Source organism: Rosa rugosa, chromosome 7 (genome assembly GCF_958449725.1).
Source record: "Rosa rugosa chromosome 7, drRosRugo1.1, whole genome shotgun sequence".
In the NCBI taxonomy this organism is placed as follows: domain Eukaryota; kingdom Viridiplantae; phylum Streptophyta; class Magnoliopsida; order Rosales; family Rosaceae; genus Rosa; species Rosa rugosa.
In genome coordinates, this window is record NC_084826.1 from 25,103,586 (window position 1) to 25,129,054 (window position 25,469).

The following is a 25,469-nucleotide window of genomic DNA, read 5'->3' on the forward strand; positions in this document are numbered from 1 at the left end:
AGAAGTCAGATCGGCGCAAGATCTACAATCTAGAACAAAACCTCGCTTGGCCTACCGGCTGCAAGTTGGCACGCCCGCGCACACGTCACCACTCCAGAAGGACACGTGTAAGCCAAAGAAGCCCTCGGCTCGGTGACACGCGGCCGAGACGATTTTTGAGCGAACATCTTTTGGCACGCCTGGTGGGACCACACTTGGTTTGGTGAATGTTAGACCATTTAGTGAGACATTACATATTATGTATTTTCACTAATGAGTTATCATGAGCCGAATTTACCTGGCTCTCTTTCAATAAATGATTACAGTGGCCAATATGGCCAAAATCAATTGTATGATTTTGATGGCAGATATAGCTACGATGCGTACCAAAGTTTTGTTAATTTAAACTGTCATGCAACTTGGGATCAACAAAATCCCACAATACTACCTCAATATGGCTTTGATCACCGAAATGGTTATGGTAGCCAACATGGTTATGGGCAGGCCAACGAGCCATATGATAATTGTGGGCAAACAGTTAATGCACCATGCAATAGTTATGATTCAAATTATCATCATAACAACCAAGACGGCTACAACCAAATAGGGCCCTACAACAATTTTGATGGCTTGAGTTGCCAACTTGTACGGGAGACTCCACAAGTCGCACTGCAGCCCCTGTACGATCAACAAGTTGGTCACAATCAAATGGTCGAAGGAAATGTAAGCTCTTGGGCAGGTGATGTAAACTCTTTTGAAAAAGCCATAAATGTGAACAGGATCATTCAAAAAGGGGTGGCAGAAATAGCCACACAATTTTCTATTTTCAGAGAAGAGATGAAGTCACACCTGAATAAGATGAAGATGCTGAGACATAAAAAAATACTGAAGGAAGCAAGCCACCGTAACCGGGACCATGACCTCCAAAAAGAAGTATTTATTGATGATCATATGGAAACTCGGCCACCTGTTGTTCTTCCCTAAAAAATGGAGGCAAACATGGTAGGTCGAAATTTTCAAAATGTCAAGGAGAATGACCATCACATGGTTGAGTGTACAATTAACGAGACTATTCATATGGATATGGTTCCCGAAAAGAAAGCCGACCTCAACAATCCGCGGCTTGATGAAGAACTTAATCTTGTAGCAAAGGAATGTCAGCTCACTGAGCATAATGTGGTCAATGGTGATGATCATCTAATTCAAGATGTCATGCATGTTGACATGATTATTGGAAATAAAGCTGACTTGGAGAAGCCATGGTCAGATAAAGTGGAACCGATTACATTTGAAGAGCATATAATTTCAGCTCACATGAAAGTGGAAAAGAAAACAAATCGCAATCATTCCCATTGGTCAATAAAGATCGGCCTTGAAAAATTCAAAATCCATGCCGAGAATACAAAATGTTCAAAACTTAGGGTGAAACATTGTTGGCCACCTCCATAACGGTACACAAGATTTTTACATTTTATTTTCTTGCTTTAGTTTCTGCAAAGAATAAAATAAAATAAGTAAAAAGTTGTGTTTCTGGGAGCCGTTTAATTACTCGATAGGCATGAAACTGTAAGGCCAAAATATTTATATGATTACGGCTGGAAAATATTTAGATGTCATTCAACAATGAGGTCGACTTTGTTTACCAGTTCTTTCACCACTTAGCTCGAGTCGAGGCTCAAGGAATTAGTGGAGGGCTACATATATATCACGAACTTAATGACTAGCCACATAGCAAAGGACAGCAGTTAAACGGCCGTGTTTAGCGAAGGGCCGCGATTAAATGGTTGTGGCTGACAAATAAAGGTAGATGAATGGCCATGGCGAAACAAAGGATTACGGTTGAACAGTTGTATGCACTTTATTTCCCATGGTTTACATTTTTTGTTGGTTATCTTTATTTGCTGCACTTTTATACAAAATACAAAATCACAAAAAGAATCATCATCACTTCACTTTCACCTCAATCACCGAGTTACACAGCACTGCGGCTAGATAAGGCCGATCTGTGCTAAAGTCCTTGCATTCAAGGCAGAGAGAACCCCGCGGCCGAGATCGATCCTTCCTCAGCCCACAATCAACTGATCAGAAGTCAGATCGGCGCAAGATCTACAAACATAACAAAACCTCGCTTGGCCTACCGGCCGCGAGTTGGCACGCCCGCTCACACGTCACCACTCCAGAAGCACACGTGTAAGCCAAAGAAGCCCTCGGCCCAGTGACACATGCCCGGGACGATTTTTGAGAGAATAGTAATATGTTTGTATAGTGCTACTCCTACAAAGGTAGTTTGCTGTGAACGATTTTGATCCCTAATGCTAGTATGCTACTACTGCTGTGCTTCATGTCATGGAGACGAGTATAGTGCAAAACCTATTTGTGCGTAAACTACTGTTTTTTTTTTTTTTTGATCAAATAAGAACCGTATTAATAGACGAAGATTACAATGAGAATGGACGCAAGAGTTTTCCGAGATAATTAGAAAGAAAACCCTGCTCACTTAGACTTTATACTCAAAGTCCGTACTGACACATTGTTGGAGCCAACTTGGTCCCGACTCCAAACAAAGAAAAGCTTGACTCAACTTTAAGGCTTCCTTTGCTAAGCAATGTGCAACCTTGCTACAGTCCTGCTTAACAAATTACCAACTACAAACTGCAAAAGACTTAACTAACTGTTTGACCTCGCCTAACAGATGACCCTCTAGACTAAGATCATAAAAAGAAAAATTTATTCATACATCTTATTTTTGTTGATTTTTTTTTTTTTTTTTTTTTTTGAAATATGTCAAGTTGTCAACTCTTATACTGATGAGTGAAATTACTCATAACTATTTACTTTAGTGGGGTTGTTAGAAAATAAATTACCTAAGTAATTCAACTTTTTTAAGAAGCATTGAAGCACATCCAAAACGATTCTACATTTCCTATGAAAACCTCAAGGCCATAACCAATGTGAAGATTTTGGCGACATATCTCAAAGAGAATCTACGAATTCCATCAGTTTATTGATACATACCCCTTAAAATTCTTTAGTTTGCTTTTCTCTTTATAATCTTTTCATGTTTTCTGAACGTTTAGGCATATGAAACTGTAGTACTATATGTAGGGAACATAAAGGAACCTTATGAGGACTACTAAAATGAGGACTAGTTGAGGACATTCTAATCAGCAGTTTGAGAGACACACTTTTCGATTACATTACGGCAAGTCAACTGTTAGATGTTTATGTATGTATGAGTAGATCATTTCTAAAATTTTCCTCCAAATTGCTAATCTTTAAGATACTGAACTAGATCAAATCAATGGACAAACCAAACTATTAAACATGAACCGTTCATGTTCATGATTGATAAATCACGATTATGAATATTTTAACAATTTTCAATTTGATTGAAAAATTGCATAAATGATCTACACATAAATATCTAAACATATAATGGTTGATTTGCGAAAATGTGATCAAAAAGTGGGTCTAATTAGAAAGTCCTCAACTAGTCCTTATTTTAATGGTCCTCATCAGAAGATCTCCCGGGAACTTAATTTGACAGACCATTTTCATGATAAGTTGTTTTGTAATGCTACTGACTTCTTAGTAAAGTTATCATTTCTACCAAAAAAGAAGAAGAAGCTTGCATTGATATTTTGTTTTTTGTTTTTAATCTTGTTCATACCACTTGCATAATAAGCAAATAATATCAGCAAAACAAGACTGAATTATTTCCAAAAATCACCAGTGGGACCACCACGGCAAGCCTAGCCAAACTGATCTGACCCCAGCGTGTATATGTCCATGGGAAGCACACCCCTTTCCACATCAGAAATGAACAAAGCTTGACATCCATTTTTGCCTATATAAGGCTAGAAACCTTCTACAACATGTAAGTTTCTAATCTAATTCTTCTCTCGATATCGTCAACCGTTACTCACTTAAGCATCGGAGAGTATGAGGTCGGCAAACCTGGTCTCTCTCTGACTTTTGTTGTTTTGGACAGATTACGAGAGCAGAACAGAAGAAGATAGCTCAAACCCATGATTCCAGACCCCGATAGTTAATTACTCTCAGTAAACCCCGGAAAAAGATCTCTTATGTAATTGACAAAACCATATATTATTGAGCTTTCATATAGTTTTAGATAGTTTGTACTGTTTGGAGAGCTTCTAATGAGAATCTTTAAAATGAGGATTTCATGAGAAGTTTCTAATCAATGGTTGTGAGACCCACTTTTTGATTATATTCTGGCAAATTAACCATTAGATGTTTGGGTGTTCATCAGTAGATCACTTACAAAAATCTTCTTCTAAATTACTAATTGTTAAGATACTAAACTAGATCAAATCAATGAATGAACCAAATCTGAAATTTTCATGTTAATAAATGATAAATTACGATTATGAATGCCTTAACGATCTTTAATTTGAATGAAAATTTGCAGAAATAATCTACTCATGAATACTTAAACATCTAAAAGTTGATTTATCCAAATATGTCGAAAAGTGGATCTCATAACCGTTGACTAGAAATCCTAATAAAGTTCTCATTTTAATGGTTCTCATTAGAAGCGCAGTTTTATATATCCATTATTTAATGTAACAAAGATTAAACATGTTGCATTGATGCAGCAATATACATATATGTTTCCAGAGCACTTCTTCTTATGCATGCTTTCTTGGGAGGGGAATTCAAAATTGGGGCTTCACTAAAGACAAATAGAAAACCCTATCAAAAACGGATCATACTATACTTGGACACTGTTATTATCAATAAATAATAAATTAAATTGAAAACTTGAGTAAATTCATATGGCCTATAAAAGATCTGATGCATGCAACGGTAAGAAATTAGGGTAAGAAATCAAACTGACCATGTTGTCCACTACGAGGTTGTGTCAGGCAACCAGGAAACCCCTAGCTCTAGATGATGATAAAGGACTTCATCTATATCATTGTAGTACGTAGAGTTCATGCTAATCGAAAGCCACCGTCATTACCTCTGCGAGGTTGTTGTTCGAGACGTTACTTATCAATGCAACCTCGCAACTGAATGAAATTTTTACATCCAATACTCTAAAGTCAAGAATACATCCTACTTGAGTAAAGTTATAAACAAACTGGCTAAGAATTTTTCCGACCTAGGTATCCCGGTGACTAACCAGTTGGCTATTATTGCACAAGTTACTGACCTCCTTCTGGTAGCCTTCCCTATGGTGACTATTACTGTTATGATAGTGGACCTGACTCGATGCTTTGCTGGCAGTGTTGAGGGTTGTCTTCAAAACATTACCGCTAAGCTTTGTAGGGGCCTCCGAGTCCAGGGAAAGATTTAGGCCCCGTGTGGGAGTGGCAAACTAATTTGGACCCACAATCATGACAATTAACCCCACTATGAATACGAGAATGATTTCAACTATGAATACGGTGATAATTACGATCGTAAATGCAACGATGGATGATAGCCATAAAGCATGGCAATGATTACAACAATAAGTACGACAATCATTAAGGCCATAAAGCACGGCAATGATGATGGTCATAAGGCTCGATAGTAATTGCAGGCATAGTTAGTAATTTTTCGTATTATACGCGAATAAAACACGTACTTACGTTTTTTTCAAAGATACTTCCGTACTTCGTATTTAGAAAGGGACTCGTTAAATTTCCTGTACTTTTGAAGCCAAAAGCATTATACACGTACTATACACGATTTTTACCTTTTTTCCGTATTTTACACATATTATTGAACAAAAATGAATATAAATTAATATTTTTAATTAAAAAAAATTAATTCTTTAATTAATTAAAAATATTTTTCCGAACTTTTCAACAAACTATTTGATAAAATGTCCAAATAATACACGTACGTATATTTCGCGTATTATACATGTCCCGTTTTTTACTAACTATGATTGCAGGTATAAAGACGGTAGTAATCACGACTTATGACCCAAGTCCTCCCAGACCTATAAATAAAGGGTACGATGACCAGGTAAGACAGCTCATTCCGACTTATTTGATCACACTCCACCGAGAAATATAATGATTTAGGCATCAGAGGATTTTATGCAGGTGGCCCCCTCCTCCTCTTCTGGCCAACTGTCAAACTCCAAGTCAATGCTCAAAAGAAGCTTCTAGATCATTTCGGGTCAGCTCCCGCTCCAATCCGCATTCATTGGTAAGTCAATGCATCAGTGCGTTGATTGACATTCTTATACATTTTGTCACTCTTCAGTGCATCAGTGCAGATTTTCCCTGTCGCAGTGCTACTCATATTGCATATAGGCATCAATTTCAATTTTTGATCAGGAAAAAATTTAATCATGGTATAGAGGTAATTGAAGTAGAACCGAACAGTTTATGTTTTTCAAAACTTCTATTATACATGCGTATGCCATGCATGCATTGATCAAACAATGTCTTAGCCCCGGTAAAGAACAATAGAAAGCCCCAGCAATGATCACAAAACCGTCAAATCAATACGTGCATGGCATACATGTAAGACCTTATTGAACTAGACATCAACATTTTCACTTAAGCTGACATTGTGGGGAGTGTTAGAGTTCAGTTTGTAACATTAGAGAATTAAATAAAACTTGTAATCGAAAATAGTTTTATTAATGCAATCTGTTTTGAATATGAATTCAACTAGGTATGTTTAGAGTAATCCATTAGACAAGGATAGCGAAGTTATAAGACAGTTTCTTGATGGAATGAACTACCTTAATTGCTTTTCTGATATAAAGGATTACAACGCATTCATTGATCGCAGCTAGAGCACCACACCTCAATAAAATTATGGGGCTGTGACCAGTTACCCATTTTTAGCCCAAAAAATGCTCACTTACTCCACCAAGAGTTTTTTAACCCCATTTACCCAATCTTACATCGATTGACATTTTAGCCCCTGTTAATTAAATTAAAACCCATCCATCTCTTATCAGTCTCTCTCTCCTTCCCAAACTCTCTCTCTCTCCCCCCGATCTCCACCTCCACTCTCTCTCTCTCTCTCTCTCTCTCTCTCTCTCTCTCTCTCTCCTCCCCATGATCTCCACCTCCGGTCTGTCTCTCTCTCTCTGATCGCCGCGCCGGAAATGCAGTCCAAATCTGAACACGACGATGAAGCTCCAGTCGGCGATCCAACGTTCTCGTCGCCGTTCGATTGATCGGCGATCCAGCCACTCCAACGTCCTCGTCGCAGTTCATCGGCAATGTGTCTACTGCCCCTAAACCTTAAACTTAACACGAAGACATTATTTGGGGGCAGTAATGTGTCTACTGCCCCCCACTAAACCATTATTACTGCCCCCCACTAAACCATTAAAACTTGCCCCAGTTTTGTGAAGGGTTCTGACTTCGTATGAAGACATTATTTGGGGGCAGTAATGTGTCTACTGCCCCCCACTAAACCATTAAAACTTGCACCAGTTAAGTGAAGGGTTCTGACTTCGTATGAAGACATTATTTGGGGGCAGTAATGTGTCTACTGCCCCCCACTAAACCATTAAAACTTGCACCAGTTTCAAGGATTCACAGTGTATTGCACTTTATCACAAACAAATCAACAAGAGATGATTACTGTCTCCTAAGAAAGACATTATTGGGTGGCACTAATGTGTCTACTGCCCCCCAATAGACCATCAAACATTACACCGCTTCCTATGTTTCGCAGATTATACAAGTTATTCACACTCAAAACAACAGATAATGTCTAAAAACCCACATTATGAGGGTCAATATTCTGTCTACTGCCCCCCACTAGACTGACACAAACAACACAATTTTTTTCATTTATCAACTACTGCAATTTAACACTACATTTACTTTGGAATAGCAGTTTTCAGTCCGTCAATAAATAAAGCAGTCATCATTGGCCCCCAATACAAAGTCTACTGGGGGGCACTAATGTTACAACTTTTATGGTTATGACTGCACAATAGCAGATAGCCATTTTCAGTCCGTCGTCGATTCCTTCAGAAGGTCAACCCCGGCCTCGCCGAGCTTCTCAGCGACGAGGACCGTCGGCTTGGCGTCGAGCCTGGCAGCGGAGAGCACGACGACGAGTTTCGGCGCGGCGATGGCTAGAGCAGGCGTCGTGGGCGACCTGCCGGAGGGATGGAGGGAGGGAGAGAGAGATCCGACGTCTTCTGGAGAGAGAGAGAGAGAGAGAGAGAGAGAGAGAGAGAGAGAGAGAGAGAGAGAGAGAGAGATAGAGAAATCGGTGAGGGGGGAGGAGAGAGAAATCGGTGAGGGGGAGAGAGAGAGAGAGAGAGAGAAACTGAGAGTAGAGAGATTGAAGGAGAGGGCAAAAAAGTCCCAAAAATTAATAAAAAGAATTAATTGGGTAAAGGGGAAATAATCCCTTAGAGTGTTTTGGGTAAATGGGGTTTAAAAACTCTTAGTCGGGCAAGTGGGCACATTTTAAGCTAAAATTGGGTAAATGAGCATTTTCCCTAAAATTATTCCATTAACAATCTGAGATCAATGGTGAATCTAGGAGAAGAACAATGGAAGGAGGCAGTGGATCTAGTTAGTATCTCTACACACCCTTTATCTTTGATTTCAATTTATATTGCTTGCTGCTATATATATGTACTTACTATATTATAGGATTACAATGATTTACGCATCCTAACTTAGTATCAGAATAACATATCAATCCTATATTTGTCATAGTTATTTGTATTCTTATATAGATGTGACGTATATGCATCATGTAATTACCTTATCTATATTAAACAGTTTATATATTACGTAGAAATTAGGATAGATATGCTTCAGCAATCCTAATATACTCTGCAATTACTGTTGCACTCCTAAAATCTAAATTACATTATATGTGTTTACATGTGCTCATTTTGAGATAGTTTATAGTACTACTCGCTTTGTGTAAATTCTAACAATACAGACATCGTACGGTAGACAATCTGTACATTTTTGGGCTCCTATTTCTATGACCCACAAAAGATAACCCATAGGGAGCTTCTATTCATACCTCCAAAATTGGTATTTGGATCTCTCTACTTAATAGACCTCCAACTTACTTTTACAAATGGGGAGTGAAATTCACACTTCTTATTTTACAATCCACACTCTACCTTTTCTTTTTTTGAGTAATATGAGGTCAGCCCTTTATTGAAATTGAAAGATTACAACGAAACGATGCAAAAAAGCATCAATAAATAAAATAAACAGTGCAAAAGGGAAATATGCAACAATTGTATCAGAATTACAAAGAAATAATAAAGGTGTTGCAGCAACGTCAAAACGCAACTTTGATTTTACATTACGGATTGCAGCCGTGTAGTGAATTGAGTAGTCGGTGGTTTGACTACCCATGCAACCCAACGCACAAATTGACCAAAACCAATTTGGCGCCAGAATGAGGGCACTCTCCCACCTAAAGATCGAAGCCGGCCAAGGGTGTCAGAACATGGCCATGTTGGCAAACGATCTTTCACGAACAGATACCATAGACATGGGTCTTGAATCCAATACCAGTAATGCACAAGAACCCCAAGCCAATCTAGCAATTAATAAACAACCCACCCACAATAGTGGGTTGTAGTCCAAACCCAGTCTCCACCTGGATCCCAGATCCAAACTTGATTACAAAGACCCCCCGGATCCCAGATCCGGATCCTTCTGCATAGCTGCTGGCATGATCTCTTTGCTCTATTGCATCCAATCAAGCTTAGTCCCAAGTCCAAATGACAAACTTGAACCCAAGCCCAACGAGGTCTTCTCCTCGAATTCCGGTCAACACGGTAGTCAAGACTTCTGTCACCTGCGCACAAAGACCGCCGCGCCACCACACGATGAACAGTAGCCGGCACCACCTGGCCCAATACGCCGACGCCGGATATCATCTCTTGCCCTGAAACCAACGGAATCCCCAGCAAATACCAACCCACAAACAGGCTGCATCGATCTCGGAAGATTTGGTCGGAGAAAGCTCAAGCCCACTCTACACGACCTTAGCCTTCTCATCGCGCCATCAACACCGGAATAATTCGACCCGCTAAGACAACCGTGAGAGAGAGGGAGCAGATTCAACCCTCTACCCGGATCCTACTCCTTCCAACAACCACCGTCGCCTTCCTTCACCGATTCAAAAACTCTTTGGCTCGCAGGCATGACCACCCCAACGCCCAAACTCTCCTCAAACAACACTCTACCATCGAGAACGGCAAAAGCCAACACACAGAGGCCGAAGCTTGGAAGTATCTCCATGAATGGAGTAGGTTTAGGATACAACAGTCAAGAGACGCGCCACTCCATAACCCTAGCAGAGCGCTAGGTCAATATCATTTAATAGAAAAGAAAAAAGACACTCTACTTTTTCTTCTTTAGTGTCATAAGTTTTGTCTTTTTATAGTGTGAATTGTAAAAATGTGATGTTAACAAACTATAAAAGGCAACATGGAGTGTGGATTGTAAACTAAAGAGAGTAAATTCCAATCCCCTTACAAAGGAGATTACTTGGCTAACAAGGGATTGACTAACAAGGTTTTGTCTGCAATTCACCAGACATGACATGACAGGGGATCTTTCTTAATATGTATATATAATATTTTAAATGGCCATGTGTCAATCCGTTATTGGCTGTGGTCAGTCTAGGCTAATTAGACCTTGTTAGCCAAGTAATTTCCCTTACAAATAACCAATATGCTATCTACACCTCCTTAATTTTCTCAAAATGCCAATTGTTCAATAAAATCAATAAAAGCCTTTTTTTTTTTTGGAAAATTCTATTCATACCTCCAAAATCAGTAGTTGGACCTTCTTCAATTTTTAAACATTTCACAATCCTATTTTACCTTTAATACAATTCAGCTGAAAAAAAAAAAAAAAAAAGGTGCTTGACCAAAAGCACCAAAATTATCCTACTTACCCCAACAACAGATTTTTGTTCCCACTTCCACAATTTAATATCAAATGACCATTTTGCCCTCAACACAATTAAAGAATTACAACTGCCTATCTCTCTCTCTCCTCCTTCCGATCCAGTTTCTCTCTCTCCTCAATCTGCACAAACCGGCTCTCTCTCTCATCACTGTCAAGTCTCCGGCGAGGTCCCTTTATATTTTGTCCTCCTCCTCCTCTTCCGAGCCCAACTTCGAAAATGGATCCTCCAGGCCGGGCCAGCAGCAGCCTCTGCTCACTGTTCCTCCTGGCCACATCGCCTTCGCAAGTACCCGGTCAGAGCTACCTCGTGCCTGCGCCATCTCTCTCTCCTCCGCGCCGCGCCGATCTGCACTATCTCTCTCCTCTCGGCCAAGAGCTTTGTCTCAACATGTATGTTTTTGTTTTTTTAATTTGGCGGCATCTACAAGTATGAAAAGAGTTATATGCACCGAGACGTGGTTACTCATGTTGCTGTGTCGGCTGCTGAATTTGTCATCTCTAGAAGTGTTGATGGTAAATTATTTTATGGCCTCAAATTGCTATATAGGTCTGCCACTTTTGTTGTGCATGTCGTATGCTACATTTGCATTGGTTGCGTAGTATTTTACAGTAATTGGCTGTTTGCGAAACTTTGGTTTGGATTGCCTTACTGAAATTCTATTAGGACAAGTATCAAACATTCAGGAAAAGTTTCCAAGTAATATTATGGGACTCATGTAGGAAATGTGGCCTTCTATAAGGGGATTTGCCATTAGTGGTTTGATGTCATTAAGCTGGGCTAAGGTGGTGCGTATACACGGATCTATATTTAATTTGATTACATCATGATGAACTATTTTCTGGCCTTTATAATATTGGATGGATCAAATTGGTAATTGCAATCAGTTAAATGGTCAAAATCTTTTTTGTTTTGGGTAAATTGTGGGTGGAAGTCCGAGAAGGAAAGAAAAAAAGGAAGAAAAAAAAATGTATATTGGGGGGCAATAGACGTTTTGAATTGATGTAATCTCCTCGTTTTTTATTTTAATAAAAGTTTTATTTGTCTAATTTTAGGAAGATTAATTCCCATTTCGGTGATCGAAACGTCTATTGGGGGGCAATAGACTATTGAGGGTAATAGACGTCTATTAGGGGGCAATATGCCTCTATTGCTCCTCTATTGGGGGGCAATAGACGTCTATTAGGGGCAATATAAGTTTTTCAAAAAAATCCGGTAGGCGGCGGCCGGTGACCGGATTCCGGCGATCAGTGCTCAGATTCCGGTGGCCGGTGATCGGATTCCTGTGAAAGTTGGCCGGAATCCGGCGGCCGGTGACCGGCTCCGGCAAAGTCTCCTAGTTTCTCTCTCTCTCTCTAAGTAACAAAGAGGTGAGAGTAAAATGGTATTAAAAAAAAAAAACAAAAAAAAAAAAAAAACCTTAATGGGGTATTAGGGAAGACCTCCTTAGAGTGTTTTGGGTAAGAGAGAATTAAAAAAACTTAATGAGGTAAGTGAGAAAAAAATCCCTAGAAATAGGGTAAATGGACAAAAACCCAAAAAAATAATTTCGAATTATTGGCTTTAATTCAGGTCATAATCTAATAATGTTTCAAGAAAAATTAGCACTAATCACTACTAGAAAAAGGGGCCATCACACACGGATTTTGTTCACACAGAGATTCACACGGAGAGAAAATCGTGTGAATAACTGTGTACTCACACACTTATCCGTGTCAAAACATTTGAAACAGACCATTTCATATCTTACTGAGGGTAAAAATGTAATATATTAAATTTTTTTCGATAATTCACACAAATGTCCGTGTGAATGTGTTTGATTAGACTTGGGAGAGCAGAGATTCCTGCCATTGTGTCAGAATAGTTGCATTAATATCTACATTTAGAGACAGATTTCCGTGTGAGTGTATTAAAATATAAAAATAACTTCAATGTTCACACACAGAAATCCGTGTGAATCATATTTCAAAATAAAACAAAAGGCAAATTAATTACACAATTTTTATGAATGTTTATTTATATTTGACACACTATTTATTGCAGGCTTCTTGTGTTCATGTTTCACACAAAAATCCGTGTGAAACTGTGAATCCTTATCAATAACTTTCCCCGAATTCCCATTTATCTTCATTAATTCACGTTAGACTTTATACGCGTTCTCATTTATCGTCACCAAAAACCCCAGACCTCATTCACCATGATTTCTCTCTCTAAACCCTCCCAATCCCTCACCCTCCTTCGACTCTTCTGCTCCACCGATACCCCAACTGAATCCCCACCCGACCCGCAAACCCCAAGACCTAGGCAGCTGCGTCGGGTTCGGAGCCCGGAAAAGCCCAAGGACATTATCTACAGAATAATGCCCAATCGAGGATGGACGACCTCCAGATTTCCAGATCAATAGTGAAAAAGTGGTGGATCAACAGTGAAAATTTTTAAAAAAAAAAATTAAAAGAATTAGTAAACTTTTATTAAATTTTTTTTAGCCCACCCCATTCTGAAATCCTAGCTCCACCATTGGTCGTCTGCTACATTTGCATTGGTTGCGTAGTATTTTACAGTAATTGGCTGTTTGCGAAACTTTGGTTTGGATTGTCTTACTGAAGTTCTATTAGGACAAGTATCAAACATTCAGGAAAAGTTTCCAAGTAATATTATGGGACTCATGTAGGAAATGTGTCCTTCTATAAGGGGATTTGCCAATAGTGGTTTGATGTCATTAAGCTGGGCTAAGGTGGTGCGTATACACGGATCTATATTTAATTTGATTACATCATGATGAACTATTTTCTGGCCTTTATAATATTGGATGGATCAAATTGGTAATTGCTATCAGTTAAATGGTCAAAATCTTTTTTGTTTTGGGTAAATTGTGGGTGGAAGTCCAAGAAGGAAAGAAAAAAAAAGTGTATATTGGGGGGCAATAGACGTCTATTGGGGGGGGGGGGGGCAATAGACGTTTTAAATTGATGTAATCTCCTCGTTTTTTATTTTAATCAAAGTTTTATTTGTCTAATTTTAGGAAGATTAGTTCCCATTTCGGTGATCGAAACGGCAATAGACGTCTATTAGGGGGCAATAGACTATTGAGGGCAATAGACGTATATTGGGGGGCAATAGGCCTCTATTGCTCCTCTATTGGGGGGCAATATAAGTTTTTCAAAAAAATCCGGTGGGCGGCTGCCGATGTCCGGATTCCGGCGATCGGTGCTCAGATTCCAGCGAAAGGTTGGCCAGATTCCAGTGAAAGTTGGCAGGAATCCGGCGGCCGGTGACCGGCTCCGGCAAAGTCTCATAGTTTCTCTCTCTCTAATTAACAAAGTGGTGAGGGTAAAATAGTATTAAAAAAAAACAAAAAAAAAACCTTAATGGGGTATTAGGGAAGGAGGTCGTTTTGGGTAAGAGGAAATTAAAAAAACTTAATGGGGTAAGTAGGAAAAAATCCCTAGAAATAGAGTAAATGGACAAAAACCTAAAAAAATAATTTCGAATTATTGACTTTAATTCAGGTCATAATCTAATAATATTTAAAGAAAAATTAGCACTAATTAACGATTTCATGTTAACTTGCAAAAGATTCGACGTACTTCAAGCTGTGGATAATATCCCTCAAAAAAAGTTGTGGATAATATTGTTCCATCTATCATTTTCAGGCCAGCTTTTTAAGAAACATTTGTCTACAGAAGCTCCACGTAAGTACCTTGACAACATTTGTCAACTTTTTACGAAACGTAATAGATAAGGCCAGCTTTGATTGACAGCCAAATATTTATCAAAGAAATAGTATGCAACTAGCCAGAAAAATTTCATTCTAGCAATCCAATTAATGGATCATCTCCTTGCTTATGTGAACTTATATGTCACGGCGGGATTAATCTTCGCAATAACAATCGTCCTATATTTCTATTATTTTTCGCAGAGAAGGACATGGAGAGCTTCCGCTAAGCGCAGATTAGCACCTCAAGCCAAGGGAGCATGGCCCGTGCTTGGCCACCTTCCGTTGCTAGGAGGATCCACACCTCCCCAAATCATCCTGGGAGCCATGGCTGACAAGTATGGTCCCCTTTTTACTATACGCCTTGGAATCTATCCAACTTTGGTGGTGAGCAGTAGTGAAATGGCCAAGGAATGCTTTACAATCCATGACATGGCTGCGTCCTCGCGCCCCAAAATGCAGCTGTGGAACTCATGGGATACAACTATGCCATGTTTGGATTTGCACCCTCCGGACCATATTGGCGAGAAGTGCGTAAACTAGCAACCTTGGGGTTGCTCTCCAACCGCCGGATTCAGTTGCTTAAAGACATTCGAGTCTCCGAAGTGGCTAGCTTCCTGAAAGAATTGTACAAAACTTGGAGTGCAAGTAGTACTACAGATCATAACCATGTAGCTTTGGTCGAGTTGAAACAATGGTTTGGGGACTTGACTCTTAACGTTATAATTAGAATGGTAGCTGGAAAAAGCTACTCATTCATTAGTGAGGAAGTGAATGATGATGAGAAGAAAGAAGCGGGTCGCGTGCAGGATGCAGTGAGGAAGTTATTTTACTTTACTGGGGTGTTTTTGGTGGGTGACTTGGTTCCTTACCTTCGGTGGTTGGATTTAGGTGGTCATGAAAAGGCCATGAAGAAAACTGCAAAAGAAATCGACGCCATTCTGGGGGAGTGGATGCAAGAGCATAAGCAAAGGAGAAGAGCAGGTGACACCGGGGAGCATGACTTCATGGACGCCATGCTTACTGTGCTTCAAGGTGAAGACCTTGGCGGTTACGATGCGGATACAGTCAACAAAGCCACATGCTTGGTACGTATATATTAGATGACCTTTTTTTTTTCCTGTGTATATGCATATCCAGTTCCTATATTTTTATCTTTCCAAATAGGCTTTAAGTTAATATCAAGCTTGCCCTAAGATTCACGCATGCTTGCTTTAATTTCCGGAAGAAATTACGTACTACAGGCCAAGAGAGCTTCTTCACCTTTGTCAACATAGGCAGGCTTGACTATGGAAAGTGAGTCTCATGATTAAAACAATAATGTATGGTGGGTCTGATATGTTTTGTATTAGTGTTTGGAACATATAGGGCGGCTGTAATTTATTTTAATTAAGCTATACCCTAACTAGAGCTTTATATTCTCATCACTTAATTAAGATTCTAGCCTAGCTAGATATAAATTTGGACCTTTAATTTTTAATGGCTATACTCTTCCGATTAGATCATGCTACTTTTTTGTTTGTATGTTTAGCTTCCGTATTCATCATATCAAAATATATTGTACTTTTGCAGGATTTGATTTTAGGAGGTAGCGACACCACCATGGCTACATTGACATGGGCAGTATCACTATTATTGAACAATCGTCAAGTATTGAAACAAGCTCAAGATGAATTGGATGCAGAAGTCGGCAGAGAAAAAATTGTGAGCGAGTCGGATACAAGCAAGCTGGTGTATATCCAAGCCATAGTGAAAGAAACGCTGCGCTTATACCCTGTAGTTCCATTATCAGCACAGCATGAGTTCACGGAGGACTGCACCGTGAATGGCTATCACGTCGAAAAGGGGACCCGCTTGATCACGAACCTTTGGAAGATTCAAACCAATCCACGAATCTGGCCTGACCCATTAGAATTCAAACCGGAGAGATTTCTCACCACTCACATGAACATGGATGTTAGGGGTCAGCATTTTGAACTAATCCCTTTCGGAAGTGGTAGAAGATCTTGTCCTGGGTTGTCGTTTGCTCTTCAGATGGTACAATTTACTTTGGCTAGCTTTTTACATGCATTCGAAATCTCAACACCATCCAATGAGCTCGTTGATATGTCTGAGAGTTTTGGACTCACAAATGTTAAGGCCACCCCACTTAAAGTTTTCATCAAACCTCGCTTATGTACTAAACTTTATGAATAAACGAGTTGAGTGTTTACGAGTTGAGCAAACAAGTTCACAACTCAATTTCTGTTTGACCTTATCTTCTTAGATTCCGTCATTCCGATAGTGCGTACGTTGCAATCTTTGGGATATCCCTATAACGATAGGGGTGGCTGAAAATGCCGAACCTGCCGAAACCAGCCGGAAACCGACCGAACCGCCGCCATCGGCGCCGAAGGAAGTGGTAGCCGGAGGTGCGGTACGGTACTACCGTACCGGAGCAACGTTTTCGGCTCGGTAGTGGTACAGCCAATTGCATAGGTTTGGTGATACCGAACCAGCCGAGATAGATATTTCTGGGTTTAATTCCAAAAAACACTACCCTCTTGGGCCTGCCAAGGATCGAACCTTTGCCACTCTTGCTACAAACTCGAGCCACCAGCTTGCATGTTAATGGTTGCGCATAAATAAACAAATATACTTGAATCAGAAAACAGAAAACAGAAAATTAAAAACTTTTTCTTGTCTTCTACTTCGAGACAAGTATGATTGAATGATTCTCTCTCTTCTTAATGCTCAGTCTCTTCCTCCTCTGTTTTTTCTCTTTCTGCACTCTCTCTCTCTCTCTCATTTCTGACTTTTGTTCTTCTCATATTCTTGTTCTTCTTCCTCCATTTTCTCATCATTTTTCTTCTTTTCTCTATTCTTCCACCTCTGTACTCTTCCTTCTTTCTGTTTCTTCTTCCTCCTCATACTGCAATCCTCATCTCCTTCACCGGATTTTATCTCAGCAGTTCTCCAAATTCCGACGATCAGAATTTTCAAATACCGGCCAAAACCAACCGTTGAAAGCGGTAACCGAAAGCTCCGGCACGGCTACGGCAACACATTTGGCGAAACCGAAGAGTTTCGGTCGGTATTCGGCTGACGTCAAAAACGCCGGCAACCGTACCACGGCCAGCCCTACTATAATATCTAGTTGGTGATCGACATTTGCTTATTAAGAGTTTAGTAGAGATTAGCAAATTGACCCGCGCGATGCTGTGGGTTTGTTTTTTTTTTTTTTCAAGTTTTAGATGTAATAGATGAATACTCGCAATCTAAAAACCATCTGCACTACTTAAAATATAATTTCTCTTCTTGTTAATAATAGATTAGCAACAAATGGAATACAACAAAAAATAATTTTTTTTTCATGATTTGTGGCAATTTACAAATACAAAACAGAATGGTTCTCCTTTAAAAAATAAAAGGGTATTGAAACAAAAAATAATAATAATGATATGGCAGAATTGTAATTTCAGTCAAAAGCGGGGCAAAACCGTCTTTTCTGGATAAACAGTTATAAGCAGTGCATATTAACAGTGAACAGTGCTTTATAAGACGTTTAGTATATAGTAAATGAGTGGTAGAGATGTGACCAGTCACCAGATCAACAAATCAACAATAACAGTGTGATTTTGAGATAAGGTCAAAGACTCACCAGTGTCAATTGTCAAAATACAAAAGGGGTTGAACCTTATCATGTCCAAAGTAACTACATATAAAAACAAATGTGTACAGAGATATTTATGAATTCAAATTCTCCAGGTTGTTCAAAATTATTCTCCACTACTTAGTTCTCTTGGACTTGGGCTCCGTATTACTTGTGAGTTGGACTTGCAATGCTGCGCATGCGGTTACTGTGTTGAGTTTCATTTCTTTCCAAATTCCTACCTATCTCATGGAGTTCCCTCTTCAATATCTCAGTTCTTCTCCATCCACCATACTCGGCTTTTTATTGTTTATTCTCTCTTTGTTGCTATGGATAACAAAAATTTCCAACAATAATGCAGCCAGAACGAGGGGAGCACCGGAAGCAGCTGGTGCATGGCCATTAGTTGGTCACCTTCCCCTCTTAGGCAGCTCACTTCCGCCGCATATAACCTTGGGTAAAATTCAGTCACCATCCCCAAACTATGCTGCCAAGGCAAATTTGATACCCGAACTCTCAAAAGTATCAATATGATACCCAAAGACCTATTTTGATATCGACGTGATACTTCCGTCCAAAATCCATAACGGCTCCGTCTGTTTGCTGATGTGGCAAGGGTAAAATTGTCTTTCTCAACTAATTAATTATTAAAAAAAATTTAAAAAAAAGAAAAAAAAATTAAAAAAAAAAAGAAAATAAAAAAATGAGATCGAGCTCTCTCTCTCTCTCTCTCTTCCTTTGCCAATCTGATCCTCTCTCCTTTCTATCACAATTGGTTATTTTTCTGGGAATGGATTTGTGGGTTTACAAAGAGCAGCCGAAATGGAGAATAAAATTTTTAATCGAAAGCGTTTCTGGCTTATGAAGAACAGTCGGAGCAGCGGGGATCGTCGCCGGTGTCGGCGACAAGGAGGAGGCTCTGATGTCCGGCGCAACCAACTGGGAGACCGGTTCGCAACTCCATCTCCACCTCCGTCGTCGTCCCCACCAAGCTCAGCCACCTCTTCTCCTCCTTATCCTCCTCCACCACTCCCACCAGTAAGCCCTGCCATAGCTGCAGCTTCCCAACCCCAAACGGCGCCGTGACGCAGCGCCATCGGCTGCCGCAGCTCGACCTGGAGCTTCTCTCCCTCAAGAGCTCCGAGTCCTACACCTCCCCCAAGGACCTCCTCCCCTCCTCTTCAATCCATTTTCAAAAATTTGTACTATTTTCCTCCTTCGATTTTGTTTACCTGGACTTCATTTCAATCTCGTTTCAATTTGCTTGATCCTTGAATTTGTTTTTCTAAATTTTTTTTTTTACGGAACTAGAATTTTTGGTTTCCAGGACCGGTGATTATTGTGGAATTTGAAATTATAGTGCTGATTTAGTGATTTTTTTTTACCATTGGCATCATTGTTGCATGTGATGTTGGAAAGGATTTCCTATATGATAGTTATGGTCAAATTGATGATTGGGAGAATTGGGTGCAGGTCGGTCTTCGGCTGCTGCTCTGTCCTCTTAGTTCTAACATTGTTATTCAAACAGCGTGGTGAGACCTGATTATTGTTCCTTCCATCAATGTTGAACTTCAGAAGTGGTTATATTATGGATTGGCTTCTGATTGATGTTGAGGCTTTCTTTGGTACAGTTGTTCTGTGGGGATTGTTGTACCAGTATACTGTACATGCAAGGCAATTGAGAGGAAAGATGAAACTGCACAACAGAAGTGGCTTCTTTATTGGGCGGGTTGGGATTTGTATTTTTTATTTTTGTTTTCCTTTAATCTCGAACAGAAGCAGCCTTGATGGTGGCGGTGGCCGTGCGTTCATCGACGACTTGGGTAAAGATTAGATTTTTTTTTTTGTGGTAAATTCTGGGTGTGTGATATTGAGGATGGTTGATGTTATGGTTATTGGGTTTGTGATTGTGTTTGGGTGTGTTCACATTTATTTTTGTTTATGTTGCTTGTCTGGAAATTGAATTGCAAAGGTTATGGGGTGAGGCAAGAGGCTGCGGTGGCATACAGTGCTCTTTGTGCTGTGGTTTGTTCAATTCCTATAACTTCAAATGGAAGACAAAACCATGTTATGCTTGGGAGCTTGGTTGACCGGTTCGTTGGTTGGGCGCTGCCGTTGCTTAGCAATTTCACCGTGATTAGATTGATCGAGCTATCGAATTGTATTGGCTTCTATTGTACTATTGATGATTAAAATCATTAAATTGGGGTGGGTGGCTGGTGGCTGATGACGATTTCAGGTAAGTAAGGAAATGTGGTGGCGGAGCTTGCGGCAGAAGTTGCGGCGGTTTGGCTAGAGGAAAATCCCAGAAGAAGAAGAAGAAGAAGAAGAAGAAGAGAAAGAACAAAAAGAAATGAAAAGGAAAAAAAATGAATTAAAAAAGGGTAAATTGGTCATTTTGCATTTTTTGGGGACCCACGTACTTGCCACGTCAGCAAATAGACGACCCCGTTAGGAATTTTTGACGGAAGTATCACGTTGATGTCAAAATACATATTTGGGTATCACATTGATACTTTTGAGAGTTCGGGTATCAAATTGGCCTTGGCAGCATATATAGTTTGGGGACGGTGACTGAATTTTTCTCATTGTCAAAATACAAAAGGGGTTGAACCTTATCATGTCCAAAGTAACTACATATAAAAACAAATGTGTACAGAGATATTTATGAATTCAAATTCTCCAGGTTGTTCAAAATTATTCTCCACTACTTAGTTCTCTTGGACTTGGGCTCCTTATTACTTGTGAGTTGGACTTGCAATGCTACGCATGCGGCTACTGTGTTGAGTTTCATTTCTTTCCAAATTCCTACCTATCTCATGGAGTTCCCTCTTCAATATCTCAGTTCTTCTCCATCCACCATACTCGGCTTTTTATTGTTTATTCTCTCTTTGTTGCTATGGATAACAAAAATTTCCAACAATAATGCAGCTAGAAAGAGGGGAGCACCGGAAGCAGCCGGTGCATGGCCATTAGTTGGTCACCTTCCCCTCTTAGGCGGCTCACTTCCGCCGCATATAACCTTGGGTAACATGGCTGACAAGTATGGACCGCTCTTCACAATCAAACTCGACGTGCACCGATCTCTTATTGTGAGCAGTTGGGACATGGCCAAAGAGTGTCTAACCACCAACGACAGAGTCTTTGCTAATCGCCTGAAGCTATTAGTCTCAGAGGTTATGGGATACAACTACGCCATGATTGGGTTCAGTCCCTATGGTCCTTACTGGCGCCAAATGCGCAAGGTAGCCACCCTAGAGCTCCTCTCGAACCACCGCTTGGAGAACCTCAAGCACGTTCGTGAATCCGAGGTGAGGGCTTGTACCAAGAACATTTACGATTTGTGGAGGCAAAACAAAAGCTCATATCATGTGTTGGTGGACATGAAGAGGTGGTTCGGAGACGTAACGATGAACACTATGTTTAGGATGGTTATAGGGAAGTGGTTCCTACTTGAGGCTAGCTTGGAGCGTGAGAAGGAAGAGAACGAAAGGTTTCGAAAGGCGTTGAGGGAGTTTTAAGGAAGAGAACGAAAGGTTTCGAAAGGCGTTGAGGGAGTTTTTCAGATTGGCCGGTGAGTTTGTGATGGCGGATGCAGTGCCTTTCCTTAGGTGGTTAGATTTGGGTGGACATGAGAAGGCAATGAAGAAGACGGCAAAGGAACTAGATCATGTTCTAGAATGATGGTTGGAAGAGCATAAGCTAAAACGTAGTTCTAATTCTACTTCTACTTCGCTTGAGCCTGACGATTTCATGGATATGATGCTTTCTGTTCTTGATGATAGTATACTGAAGTTTAGTGGGTACACTACTGCTGACACCATCAACAAAGCTACTTGCCTGGTATGTGTTCTGAATTAATTTACGAGCCACATCAATAAAAAAAAAATTAGGAAAAAGGAGCTAGGGTGAACTATAAATGAGGCGTTTATTCCACACATATATGACATACACATAAGATCTGATAGTACGTGTAAGCTATAAGTAGATAGGGAGAAAGACTACTTATGACTTACACACCGTTAAAATTCTATGTGTACGTATAGCTTACACCGTCAAAATTCTATGTGTACACGTTCGTGTATAGTCAAACTTTTCTTAATGAATAAACAATAGGGGCCTTGACCCAAAGCACCAAAATGAGTCAAAATTATCCCACTTACCCCAGCAACAGATTTTTGTTCCTAATAACACAATTTAAACTAAAATGACTATTTTGCCCTTAACCAAATTAAACAACTACTATCATGCCACTCAGCATCTCTCTCTCTCTCTCTCTCGCCGTCCCTGTTAGCTCTAGTGACATTTATGGACTGCAGTTTCCGAGATCGAGCTGCCTTCTTCTCTCGACTCGGGTATCAAACCCGAACGAAGTCATATCCGGACTCCTTGCCATACTTGTCCAATTTCCGCTTCGACGACAAATGTGCCGCCGCGGCCACCGGAGGCTTCTCCTCGATTCCTCTTCTCTGCTCGATTCCGTTGTCGACGCCGACTTCAATGCCGAAAAAGGCTTCTCGATTTGATGTTGCAGTGAGCGTTGGGTCACTTCGATCTGAACAAGAAACGACTCGAGGCAAAGCAGCTCCGATGAATTGCTCTGGCGATATGCTCAAGTATGTTGACTTCACTGATCTGTCCAATAACTCATTGGATGGGTTCAGTATTTGATCGGAGTTTCCATTGTGATTTGAAGGTTTTGTTTAATGGGTTTAATTTTACGATGAAAAAGAAGTTAGGTTTTCGGTCTGCAACTGTGGAAGAAGGCAGAAGAAGAAGATTGGGTGCCCAAATCATTTTTTTTTTTAAGTAATGGGGCAAAAGGAAAGGAAAAAAAAAAGTTTTGAATGTCTATTGGAGGGCAATAGACGTTTTTTCCTAGTAAATGGGGGCAGAAGGCTCAGAAGAAAGAAAAATGAAAAAAAAAAGGTTCTATTGGGGCAATAGACGTCTGTTGAAGCGTCTATTAGGGGGGCAATAGACGTTTTGAATTGATGTAATTTTTTTTATTTATTTAATCAAAGTTTATTTGTCTAAATTTAAAGAGATTGATTCTCATTCCTGCGACTGAATGTTCTGTTGGGGGGCAATAGACGTCTGTTGGGGGGCAATACATGGTTGATAGATGTCTATTGGGGGGGCAATAGACGTCTATTAGGGGGCAATAGATGTCTATTGGGGGGCACTAGACGTCTATTGCCCGTCTATTGAGGGCAATAAACACTTCCGGTGAGGTTTTCAGAAAAGTCTGGTGGGCGGCGGCAGACGACCAGATTCCGGCGATCGGTGACCGGAATCCGGCCAAAGTTAGCCGGAATCCGGTGAAAGTTTACCGAATTCCGGCGGCCAGTGACTGGATTCCGGCGACCGGTGACAGGCTCCGGCGACCTATGGTTTCTCTCTCTTTCTCTAAGTAACAAAGGGGTGAGGGTAAAATGGTATAAAAAAAAAAATAAAAAACAAAAAAAAATCTTAATGGGGTATTAGGGAAGACCTCCTTAGAGTGTTTTGGGTAAAAGGGAACTAAAAAAACTTAATAGGGTAAGTGGGAAAAAAATCCCTAAAAATGCGGTAAATGGAAAAAAAAAAAAAAAACTCTAAGTTCAAGACTACGTAGTGTTCCCAAACTCTCTGATTTCTTTCTTTCCAGACCACCCAAATAAGGTAGAGTAAAAAATCAAAAAGGTCATGTGAAAGAACCTGGATGCAGTAAGTCACCCAATCAAGAAAGGAAGCATGACGCTCTGAACTGGAAGGCAATATCCCAGACAACCCTAAGACCTGTCCCACAATGTTGTGCATAAAAGGGCAGTCCCTACAAATGTGCGTAATGGATTCATCCCCTGCATTGCAGAGAACACAACCGTCCTCAATCCAGACCCTCCGTGACCTCAACTGCGTCACCGTCGGAAGAATTGAAGCACAAGCCTTCCATATATGAATTTTCACCTTTCCAGGAACTCTGGCAGCCCAAATACGCTTCCAAGTGTCTACATAGTGTGATGGGTTAGAAGCAGAAGGAATATCAACGTGATTTAGCTGAACAGCAAGCTTATAGGCACTTTTGGTAGTGAATCTCCCTTTCGCATCAAAATGCCAGATCAACCAATCTGAAACAGCTCGTTGACTTAAGGAAATAGAACATATTAGAGAAGCATCTTCTGGTTCAAACCAACGAGCTATCAAGGTGGTGTTCCAAGACAAACCTGGTAGAAGCAGATCTTTCACAATAGTAGGAGCACCCTCTTGTCTAATACTAGGACGGAAAGAGAAAGGTATAGGCAACCATGGATCATCCCAAATGCGAATAGAGTTCCCATCCCCCACCTGCCATCTCAACCCTCTCCGTAACACAGACCTTGCTTCATAAATACCCCTCCAACAAGAGGAAGGTGAAGATGTTAGTGATGCACTCCAAATATCACCACTAGGAAAGTACTTCGCCTTGTAGAGACCACCAAGAAGAGAATCCGGGTAACGCATTAAGCGCCAACCTTGTTTAGATAAAAGTGCTATGTTGTGAGCATACAAATCACGAAAACCCATGCCTCCTGCTTCTTTGGGCTTGCATAAACCCTCCCAGGACATCCAATGAATTTTCTTGTTTTCCGTCTTACCACCCCACCAAAACTTGGCGCACATTTGATGGAGAGACTGACAAAAATCCTTTAGTAGCAGAAAGCAGCTCATAGCATAAGAAGGGAGGGCTTGAGCTACCACCCGAATTAATAAGTCTTTTCCGGCACCACTAAGAAGCTTTCCTTGCCAACCTTCAAGTTTCTTGCTTAACCTTTCCTTAATATAAGAAAAAGTTTCAGATTTATTCCGCCCAACATAGGTTGGGAGACCCAAGTACTTTTCATGCTTAGGAACAATAACCACACCTAGAGACTCCGCAAGGCTCTGCTGAAGCTGCACATCCACCTTTTTGCTAAAAACAATACTACTCTTAGCAAAATTAATTCGCTGCCCTGAAGCCTTTTCATAGTCCTTCAAAACTGATAAAATATGCCCACACTCCTCTTGTGTGGCCTTTCCGAATATGAGACTATCGTCTGCAAACAGAAGGTGGTGAATGATGGGAGCATTCTAACAAACTTGAATACCTTGAAGCAGTCCACAGGAAGCCTTACGCTCAAGTAAAGCTGAAAAAGCTTCAGCACACAACAAAAAAAGATAGGGTGAGAGTGGATCCCCCTGCCTTAATCCACGTGCAGGACGCAAATACCCCTCCGGTTGTCCGTTAAT

General features: G+C 40.4%; 2 pseudogenes; both read left to right on the forward strand.

The window, feature by feature from the left end:
- The first annotated feature begins 14,611 nt into the window (after positions 1-14,611).
- Positions 14,612-16,818, forward strand: LOC133720129 (cytochrome P450 82A3-like; annotated as a pseudogene).
- Positions 16,819-20,993: 4,175 nt separating this feature from the next.
- Positions 20,994-22,082, forward strand: LOC133723104 (demethylepipodophyllotoxin synthase-like; annotated as a pseudogene).
- The last annotated feature ends 3,387 nt before the right edge of the window (positions 22,083-25,469 follow it).